We start from the raw sequence: 11608 nt of genomic DNA, 5'->3' as shown, positions 1-11608 counted from the left end.
ATGCTTTTCATGCACATCCTTAAATCTAAATAAAGGATAAGTTATTGGAGTACATTTAGTTTCAAACAACAATGTGCCCTAAGTTTTTGTTCTGAAACTTTTTGTGTCCTTGAGCCTTGGTTGCTTCATCTGTAAACTTTAAAACAGTGATAACAGCTTTGTAAAGTTCTTAATCCCCAAAGACATATCTCATTGAGCTACTTATCTGAGAAAAATATGACTGAGATGATTTATTTCATGGTAATTTGTTCCAAGTTAAGTTTAGATTGCTAGTTATCTTTCTTTACCATATTGCCTAACACAAGAGAAACAAGTAAATTCATACACCTATCTAATGAAAAAGTAAAAAGAAATTGTATTTTTTGAATGACGATGGTCTATTAGTGCTGATCATATGGGACAGTGTTTGAAATATTATACAAGGCCAGGCGCGGTGGCTCAAGCCTGTAATCCCAGCACTTTGGGAGGCCGAGACGGGTGGATCACGAGGTCAGGAGATCAAGACCATCCTGGCTAACCCAGTGAAACCCCGTCTCTACTAAAAAATACAAAAAGCTAGCTGGGCAAGGTGGCGGGCACCTGTAGTCCCAGCTACTCGGGAGGCTGAGGCAGGAGAATGGCATAAACCCAGGAGGCGGAGCTTGCGGTGAGCTGAGATCCGGCCACTGCACTCCAGCCTGAGCAACAGAGCGAGACTCCGTCTCAAAAAAAAAAAAAAAAAAGAAAGAAAAGAAATATCATACAAAATGTTTAAGAGACATGTGAACTGAGGGCGATTTTTTAGGTTGCTTCCATATAATTGTTAGATATTGATTAAGGAGTTTTCAAAGAAGAAATTTTGAGTGCCTATCATATGGCAGATGTTTTATAATTTGTGTAGGAATTTATGTTCCACAATAGTTACAATGACATTTTTATCACGTGCTTCAGATGTGGTTTTGAGACTCAGACTCTTAGCTAACTAGTTGAAGTCAACAAAGGCATTAAGTAGCAGAATAGGAATTAGAACCTATATTTGTGTGAATTCCAAAGCTCTCCTCCCACTCCCTTACTGCCTCTCTGTTTTAATTGCTTTGGAGTAATCTAGGCATAATCTATTTGCTTTAATCCTAATCAACTATTCTTCTGATTACATAATGTGGCATCTACAAAACTTGACTATGATGCGGTTGATTTGGCCCAGTGTATATACACCCAGATGCTTATATTTAAGATAAGGTCTGTAACCACAGACAGTTTAACTGATTCGACTGATTAATATAGCAAAAACAAGCAAAAGAAAAAAAAAACCCTTTAACATAGTTTTTAACTGAATTTACCAGTTAACTTAATTAAAACATTAGACCTGGAAAATATGCATATGGCCGAAATATTTACACTTACATAATAACATAGAAATACTAAATTGTATCTACTCTATTTAGTAAAATATAACTGATGAATTTAATAGTAAATATAATCAAATATGACATGAAGACATTGTTTTATAATGGCAATGAAGATTGTATAAAATTGATTAGATATGCACATTGAAATATTTATGGGTAAAATGACATGATGTCTGGAATTTGCTACAAAATATTCTAGCAAAGAATAAAACAATAAAAGGAACAAGACTGGTGAAAAATTGGTAAAGCTGAGTGATGAGTAGGTACATAGAGGTCATCTTTTTCACATATGTGAAACTTCCACCATAAAGAGCTTGGAAAAACAATCAACTAATTATGTATACACTAGGTTGAGGCAAAGAAACAAGATAAATTTGATTGCTTTCTTTGAATATTGGTTTAGATTTTTAGCAGTTTCATGTGTTGTTAAAAGGCATTCTGAATGCATATTCTCGGCCGGGCGCGGTAGCTCAAGCCTGTAATCCCAGCACTTTGGGAGGCCGAGATGGGCGGATCACGAGGTCAGGAGATCGAGACCATCCTGGCTAATACGGTGAAACCCCGTCTCTACTAAAAAATACAAAAAACTAGCCGGGCGACGAGGCGGGCGCCTGTAGTCGCAGCTACTCAGGAGGCTGAGACAGGAGAATGGCGTGAACCCGGGAGGCGGAGCTTGCAGTGAGCTGAGAGCCGGCCACTGCACTCCAGCCTGGGCGACAGAGCGAGACTCCGTCTCAAAAAAAAAAAAAAAAAAAAGAATGCATATTCTCAGGATGCGATGACACTTTTCAATGTTTAAATAAGATATAATTTAATGATATAAAGGTATGAATTTCAGGAACACATGATAATGTATGTCCTTGACCAAAAGAGACCTGGCTTTGGGATCACATCTAAATTCAAAGTTTTATTCCGTTGAACATAGCACTATAATATGACTGTAGTACAAACATTGTGTGTTTCCATTTGATTTTAATTAAAACTAAGACTTTCTCTGGAGTAATATTTGTATCCTAAAGAATGATGGCATATTGCTTCATTGTATGTCATTAGCCCTTCATAATGTTTTTCTTTTGTTCATCATTTAAAATGTCATTAAAACAATTACAGCCTACACTCTGCTGAATCATATAATTGGAGATGTCTTATTAAGATGAGATTTACTATGTAACTTTATTTTTAATATACAAAAAAATTTTTTTAGTTTTATGCTTTTAAAATGTGCAAATAAATGAGTTCTCTCTCCTTTATTGCTAAAAGAATAGTTTTTAATTACCTACGTTTTTTCACTCGTTTTTTGAGAGCATTTTTTTAAATCACCAAATTAAGTCACCACATTTTCTATTAAGCATCTTTCTTTGGCCTCAGGCAAATTGTGAGGTAAATTTGATTTTGGTTCCCTGCAAGCCTTTCTTCTGTAGTTTGTCTCTTTCTTGTGGCATTCCTTTCCTCACAGGAGCATCAGAGTATCATTAGAGTTGAAGCTTGCTTTCTTCACTGCTGGCCTCTTTTCCAGTCTCTGAATCTCTGTTGTCACTCGGTCTTTCAAAAAAAAAAAAAAACCAACCAAGGAATCAATCAATTGCAAGTAGCCAATGCATGTTTAAAGGTTAGCATGCCTTGGTAGATCTTCAAGGGAGTGCAGGAGTTCCAAGCCACACTTTCTTCATCTGTCAGTTTTAACCCAGATAAGCAATTTAATTTTCATATTAAATCAAACAGATATATTGGCAGCAGGAGGCACAATTTGCATTCATGTTAAAGCAATATTATAAGACTTCAAATAAATTTCAGATGGGAGGCGGGTTGTTTTTGGAGCTGCCCTCCAATTCCAGGGTGTATGTATTCACTCTTCAGTTTTGTCCTCACCAGTGATGCCTCTGTGGAAAAGTTTGAGAAGGGCCAGAATGTGACCTCTCTCATGTACATTTATGTTTTCTCTTGGTTTCAATGACATGGCCTTTATGGCATTCTAAAAAACAGTGGAAATATAGATACTTTTGAAAAGGATGGGGATCTTACTGTTTTCAAATTGCTCCTTTATAGTTACTTTCACTTATAGAGATTCTGGGGCATTGATCGCATGTGTATTTTGCTATTGATCTGACTTATTCAGAACACTTATAGAGATTAACTATCTAGAGCACATGAACAAATCATTACTATAGAGAGACAGGTCATTGCCTTTTAGCAACGTACACCCTATCAAAGAAAATTAAAGAACAAAACCAAAAATCTATGTGTGCAATATTGTGTAGGATCAAGAGCTAGTTGGTACAGCTGCCACCAACAATTATTCAATATTTTATGGAAATTAGAGGAAAGGCATGCTTCAGAACAGAGATTTAAATAACACATTCCTCCTTTTTCATGTCCTATATGAAATATATTAAAAAGTGTACCTTGTTCTAAAGTTTACTTTTCTTTTGATTATTTTTAAAAAAACAGTATCTGAAAGATAAAAAAAGTACAAAAATAAAACAATATTTTCTCGACTGAAATTCCATTGTACTCTAAATGATTTTCTCATTAATACTGAGAGTTTTATTAATCCAAAAATTGGACTTGGAAATTAATACAAAAATAAGTGGAAATGTAAAATAAAGCATGCTAAATTAACATTTCACTGGAATAGATGCCTGCCAGTGGTTAAAAACAAGAATCTCTGAGTTTAGATTTTCATTTAGTCTTTTGTATTACAGTTAATATGAAAATTTAAAAAAAAACGGAGAGAAGCAGAAGACTCTTTGCTGGAAAATTGAATTCCTTGGGGAAAAGGAAACAACAGGAGAGAGACCAATTTAGTTGGGGCAAGTTATAATACACCAATCATGATGATTGATCCTGCGCAAGCAGAAAGCACATGGAAACAATTTAAATGTTGTCCATAAAACTACTGCTTTCAGACCTCATGGCATTTTATTTATCAGGATCACTGATTTCAGAGGCACCGTACAGCCAGGAAAGAATACGAGATTTGAAATGTTGTTCCTTGGGATTCAAGGTAGAAAATGTACAAAAAGAAGGGAAGTGGTTGGTATCACTTCTTGTCTCTTTGTCTACTGCTTCTGTAATAGAATTTTCCTCTGAATCTTATATTCAATGCTTAATCTGAATAGTCCATGTAGGTGCATTTTGAGAATTTGGATAAGGCATTTTAGTTAGCGCCCCATCCTGTCCCTGTTTTCAATTCTGTCCGGTGGGTAGGAATTCATTTAGGTGGGCTGCTTTTTAAAAACTAAACAAAAAACTATCACTACTTATGCAGGTTTCACATAGAAATGCTCTGTTTTGAAAAATGACTCTTTCTTGGAGTCACTTGAAGGTAAGACAACCTATGTTTATACAGGCACATTTTTCTCCCTTACACATATGGAAGAAAAGTAAAACCATTGCAAAGTTATGACACTTTCAAGCAAATTTTTTTTATGATTAATTTCTTGCTTTTATTTAAGATAGATTTTCCCCCAATGTTTATATTTTGATTTTGAGGGAAAAAGTAACGTTTTTGATGATGCCATTTAGTAAAGGGATTATCTGATTCTCTAAGGTTCTTGGGGCTCATTGAGCTCAGGCAGGAATTTTTCAGTGGTATGCTAGACTGGTTCCGATTGTGAAGACTGTCAGAAACCTGTGATTTCTTGAAAGGAAGAAAAGCATTCCTCTCAGCTGCTAGTAGAATAGGATGTTTATTTTTAGTTGACTTACTTTTTTTTGTTACAAAAATGGCAAAATGGGTGATTTGACTAAATTGACTCATTCAGAACACTTACAGAGATCAGATATCCAGAGCACATGAACAAACCCTTTTCTTTAGTTTTGCATTGGTATCTGAATTCTGGCTTTCCTGTTTACTGGATTAATATCACTAAACTTTAGCTTTGCCATCTAAAACGAAGAATAATAATACTATTTGCCTCATAGAGTTTTTGTGTTATTTAAATGAGATAATTCGGGAGGTCACCATCAGCAGCTTCAAGATGAAGCTGAACATCTTCTTCCCAGCCACTGGCTGCCAGAAACTCATTTAAGTGATTGATGAATGAAAAATTCTTACTTTTTATGAGAAGCGTATGACCACAGAAGTTGATGCTGATGCTCTGGGTGAAGAATGGAAGGGCTGTGTGGTTTGAATAAGTGATGGGAATGACAAACAGAGTTTCCCTATGAAGCAGTGTGTCTTGACCCATGGCTGTGTCCATCTGCTACTGAGTAAGGGGCATTCCTTTACAGACCAAAGAGAACTGGAGAAAGAAAGCGAAATCTGTTAGTGGTTACGTTGTAGATGCCAATCTGAGCGTTCTCTACTTGAGAGAAGGATATTCCTGAACTGACTGATACTACGGTGCCTTGTTGCCTGGGGCCCACAAGAGCTAGCAGAACCCTCAAACTTTTCAGTCTCTCTAAAGATGTCCGTGAGCATGTTGTAAGAAAAAGCCCTTCAACAAAGAAGGTAAGAAACCTAGGACCAAAGCACACAAGATTCAGCGTCTTATTACTCCATGGGTCGTGCAGCACAAATGGTGGTGTATTGCTCTGAAGAAGCAGCACACTAAAAAAAAATCAGGAAGAGGCCGTGGAATATGCTAAACTTTCGGCCAAGAGAATGAAAGAGGCTGAAGAGAAGCACCAGGAACAGATTGTCAAGAGACACAGACTGTCCTCTCAGTGAGCTTCTACTTCTGTCTCAATTCAGTCAAAAATAAGATTTTTTTGACTAACAAATAAGATCAGACTAAAAAAAAAAAAAACAGAGATAATTTATGACCTTAATCCTAGCACATAAACATCAGCTGTTATCATTCAGATTCATAACAATATATCTAGATTTCTATTCAACTTGTAGGAGCAGAGTGAAAATGCCTAATTACTTATGGGGAGAAAGAGAGGAAGGCATTTCTTCTTTCATTATAGAGATTGAGAGACTTGGACACAGGGCATTCACGGACACAGGTTATCTACTATGTGGCTTCCTTTTCTGTTTTGTTTCTACCATCCACATTTCTCCACCCCCGACCTTGCCAAGCTCTTCTCTTTTTCTGTGTCTGCTTTCTCCTTGCTTATGCTCCTCTTCCTCCTTGCTACTTGAAATTCCATAAAATATTTTTTCTTCCCTGGGCCTTTGGACATACTGTTCTCTTTGAGTGGGATGGTCTTTCCCTCCAATCCCTCTGTTCATTGAATTTGAAACTATTATTCAAAGCAACATGTCTTCCATATTTTCTGATTCGCTACTGGGTGTTCTTTACACTTCTGTGAGCACCACTTGTATTCTGAACCTCTCTTCAAACCATTTCTTGAACTGTAACATTAGTTATTTATGTACTTGATTTTATATACAGACCAAATTGCATATTCTCTCTGAGTAATGGCATAGGAAAATGACATAGGTAGGCAGTATGAAGAGATCCCTTAAATAACCATTTCCAAATAACTCTGTGAAAATGCTAATAGATATGAAAGGAATGCTGCTGACTTACTTTGAGGAAACTACAAGTACATCAATGTGGTAATACCAAAGGGAATCTTAGAATGACAGGATTTTAGAGAGGATCTTAGGAGGATGATAACAGTAAAACATTTAACTTCTCAGGGATTAAATTTCTCACAGATCTGGATTTCTGTGAGGATGCTCTATCATATCTTCCCTAGCCGTGAGTTCTATGCCCTTCTCAACCCTTGATTTCCAGGGTCTTCCTCGATAACAGAGCATATGTGAATTCTTCCTGGGGATAATTATCCACCAAAGATGGGAAGGTACCTTCGACAGCCTAGAAATTTATGAATCTCCAGGCCAGGCGCGGTGGCTCAAGCCTGTAATCCCAGCACTTTGGGAGCCCGAGACGGGTGGATTCCGAGGTCAGGAGATCGAGACCATCCTGGCGAACACGGTGAAACCCGTCTCTACTAAAAAATACAAAAAACTAGCCGGGCGAGGTGGCGGGCGCCTGTAGTCCCAGCTACTCGGGAGGCTGAGCCAGGAGAATGGCGTGAACCTGGGAGGCGGAGCTTGCAGTGAGCTGAGATCCGGCCTCTACACTCCAGCCCGGGCGACAGAGCGAGACTCCGTCTCAAAAAATGAAATAAAAAAAAAAAAGAAATTTATGAATCTCCAGTCCATTTTGTTGTCCACCCTGTGCTCCATTGAGTGACATCAGTGGCTGTGGGACATACTCTGCCATGAGGCAGACAGTAAATTAACGCTACGTCCACTTTCCAGAGTCCTGAATAAATAAGTGGGGGGCTAGGAGGGGAATATATGCTCTTGATGTCTTAGCATTTAAGTTATTCTTAGATATAGAATAATACATATGGCAGGCTCTATCCCCCAGCTTAATTGGCACACAACAATCTTTCACTCAGCAACCAAGCTGGAAACTGTGCTCCTATTCTCACCCAGCTCCTCCCACTCCCTGGTGCTACTCAGTGGACCTCCTGGATATCTAATCTACTCTGTACACTTGTCAGCATCCCTACCTACATCTGTGCCTGCACTAGCTTTGAAACTAAATTGAATGATGCTTTCACTCTAATCTATTTTTCTCACTCACAGGAGTTCTTTTTATAGGATCCAGTTTTATGGCATTCCCCTATGTAAAAACTGCCAAGAGCTTCCACCTTCTTATAGGATTATGCCATGTAACCCCCTTTCCAATCTTGCCACTTTGTGTTTTCCTATTCCTAAGATCCTCTCTGAGATCCTGTCATTCTAAGATTCCTTTTGATTTTCCACATTGATGTACTTGTAGTTTTCTCAAAACAGCATGTCATTTCGTATCTCTTAGCATTTCCATATCTTGTTATCTGCCAACAATGCCTTACCCTGAACCCCATTCTCCTTTACCCAGCTAGTTCCTGTTTATTGTTTAAGATCAGCTTCAAATGAAATCTTCCCCTTTATATTTCTGTGTATCTACAACATTGAGTGCTAACACATTACAGTATTTCTCACGTTAAATTCTAGCCATTTGCATAGTTCTCTCTCGCTAGAGTGTGAGCTATTCATTTTTATAATCCCACCTTCCCACACATTTCAACCATCCTTTCTTCAATCCCTAGCAGTAGCTATTATATAGTAGATGCTCAATTTACTTAAAAATTAAATTGAACTGTTAAATAGGAATGACTGCAATTTAAATAAAATATTCACATATTTTAAATGAATAAATTAATTTTAGAATAAATATACTGAAAATTCTATTAATGTGAACCCTAATTGACCAGTTCATTTCATAGAAGAGTTCTCACTTTTATTCCTCAAATAAATTTCCTAAATAAGAGCAGCTAAATTATATTTTCTTTCTCTTTTTTTTCTTTTTGTGACAGAGTCTGGCTCTGTTGCCCAGGCTGGAGTGTAGTGGCTGGATCTCAGCTCACTGCAAGCTCCGCCTCCCAGGTTTACACCATTCTCCTGCCTCAGCCTCCCGAGTAGCTGGGACTACAGGCGCCCGCCACTTCGCCCGGCTAGTTTTTTGTATTTTTTAGTAGAGACGGGGTTTCACCGTGTTAGCCAGGATGGTCTCGATCTCCTGACCTTGTGATCCGCCCGTCTCGGCCTCCCAAAGTGCTGGGATTACAGGCTTGAGCCACCGCGCCCGGCCTATATTTTCTTTTTAAGTTATAAACACTTGAAGTTCTCAAGTTGAAAAACTTGGATTATATTAACGGTCATGTATACAGTATAAAATGATCATGTATAAAGTTAATTTTTAAAAGTTAGGAAATTAACAAAGCAGGTCTACTGACTTTTGCTAATGTTCTAGCTAGTGAACTAGACTTCTAGACTTTGTAATCCAGTTAAAATGTTTGTTTTTTTTTTTTAAACTCCAAACTTTCAGTGTCTCTGGAGTGCTCAGCTATAGTGTATGATTAGTTAAGAAAACATCTGCATATGCTCACTTCATTGGTTTGCCTTTAAGTCTCAGGTTTTCATTTTTGAAATGATCTTAAACAGTTTTTTTTTTTTTTCTCATTAAACTTTTTTAATGGGTCTCAAAATTCTGTGACAAATTTTTGGTCAAGTTGTTTCCATTAAAAAGTACTGATTTTAAAAACTAATAACTTAAAACTGCCACACGCAAAAAAGAAAACCAAAGTGGTCCACAAAACATTCTCCTTTCCTTCTGAAGGTTTTATGATGCATTGTTATCATTAACCAGTCTTTTACTACTAAACTTAAATGGCCAGTTGAAACAAACAGTTCTGACACCGTTCTTCCACCACTGATTAACAGTGGGGTGGCAGGTATTAGGGATAATATTCATTTAGCCTTCTGAGCTTTCTGGGCGGACTTGGTGACCTTGCCAGCTCCAGCAGCCTTCTTGTCCACTGCTTTGATGACACCCACCGCAACTGTCTGCCTCGTATCACAAACAGCAAAGCGACCCAAAGGTGGATGGTCTGAGAAGCTCTCAACACACATAGGCTTGCCAGGAACCATATCAACAATGGCAGCATCACCAGACTTCAAGAATTTAGGGCCATCTTCCAGTTTTTTACCAGAACGGCGATCAATCTTTTCCTTCAGCAAACTTGTATGCAATGTGAGCCGTGTGGCAATCCAACACGGGCATAACCAGCACTTATTTGGCCTGGATGGTTCAGGATAATCACCTGAGCAGTGAAGCCAGCTGCTTCCATTGGTGGGTCATTTTTGCTGTCACCAGCAACGTTGCCACGACGAACATCCTTGACAGACACATTCTTGACATTGAAGCCCACATTGTCCCCAGGAAGAGCTTCACTCAAAGCTTCATGGTGCATTTCGACAGATTTTATTTCAGTTGTTACGTTGACTGAAGCAAAAGTGTCCACCATACCGGGTTTGAGAACACCAGTCTCCACTCAGCCAACAGGAACAGTACCAATACCACCAATTTTGTAGACATCCTGGAGAGGCAGGCGCAAGGGCTTGTCAGTTGGATGAGTTGGTGGTAGGATGCAGTCCAGAGCCTCAAGCAGCGTGGTTCCACTGGCATTGCCATCCTTACGGGTGACCTTCCATCCCTTGAACCAAGGCATGTTAGCACTTGGCTCCAGCATGTTGTCACCATTCCAACCAGAAATTGGCACAAATGCTACTGTGTCAGGGTTGTAGCCAATTTTCTTAATGTAAGTGCTGACTTCCTTAACAATTTCCTCATATCTCTTCTGGCTGTAGGGTGGCTCAGTGGAATCCATTTTGTTAACACCAACAATTAGTTGTTTCACACCCAGTGTGTAAGCCAGAAGAGCATGCTCTCGGGTCTGCCCATTCTTGGAGATACCAGCTTGAAATTCACCAGCACCAGCAGCAACAATTAGGACAGCACAGTCAGCCTGAGATATCCCTGTAATCTTGTTTTTGATGAAGTCTCTGTGTCGTGGGGCGTCAATGATAGTCACATAATACTTGCTGGTCTCAAATTTCCACAAGGAGCTATCAATGGTGATACCACGTTCCTGCTCAGCTTTCAGTTTATCCAAGACCCAGGCATACTTGAAGAAGCCCTTTCCCATCTCAGCAGCCTCCTTCTCAAATTTCTCAATGGTTCTTTTGTCGATGCCACCGCATTTGTAGATCAGATGGCCAGTAGTGGTGGACTTGCCCGAATCTACGTGTCCAATGACGACAATGTTGATATGAGTCTTTTCCTCTCCCATTTTGTCTTTTGGGGTAGTTTTCACAACACCTGTCTTCTGGTGGCAAACCCATTGCAAAAAAGATCTTAAACAGTTTTTAGACTTTGGTGTCCAGCTACTGTTTTTCAAGTGTTAATGGAAAAACAGGAACAACAACAACAACAACAACAACAAAAACTTCAAAGACCTGGGCCCTTTAGTTAAAATAAAATAATCAGAAAGTTCTCACAGTTATTGGAGGTTTATCTGATTTGGCAGAAATTATTTGAGTTGTACTGTCATCTTATTGATTTTTTTTTTTTCAACAAGATGACTCATTGGAGACTAGGAGTCCTTGATATCCAATTTTAGTACCTCATCTGTCCTCTACCTGTAAAAAAGGATTTTTTAAAATGCTGTTTGAGCATTTTAAAATGTTTAGAAAATAGTTTTCTGAATATCCGGCATTAGCTTTGCACTCCTCTTTCTTTGGGCAAAAATGAAGAGTATGAAGAAAACTGCTGAAAAAGAGTTAAATAATCACCCTTTTCTGAGCCAAACCCAGGGCCTCTTGGTTTGGGTGAGATCAGGTATCAGCACAACATTTTTAAATTTGTGTC

General features: G+C 38.5%; 2 pseudogenes across 1 annotated transcript; one reads left to right on the top strand and one right to left on the bottom strand.

The window, feature by feature from the left end:
- The first annotated feature begins 5368 nt into the window (after positions 1–5368).
- Positions 5369–6145, top strand: LOC117089846 (annotated as a pseudogene).
- A 3197-nt stretch (positions 6146–9342) lies between these two features.
- LOC117089845 lies at positions 9343–11088 on the bottom strand (annotated as a pseudogene). The gene has a single exon (XR_004439776.1). The product of XR_004439776.1 is annotated as an elongation factor 1-alpha 1-like (transcript).
- Positions 11089–11608: the final 520 nt, after the last annotated feature.

This window comes from Trachypithecus francoisi, unplaced genomic scaffold, assembly GCF_009764315.1.
Source record: "Trachypithecus francoisi isolate TF-2019V2 unplaced genomic scaffold, Tfra_2.0 Lachesis_group11, whole genome shotgun sequence".
In the NCBI taxonomy this organism is placed as follows: Eukaryota; Metazoa; Chordata; class Mammalia; order Primates; family Cercopithecidae; genus Trachypithecus; species Trachypithecus francoisi.
Note: the sequence above shows the minus strand (reverse complement) of the source record. Positions and strands in the feature narration are given on the sequence as shown.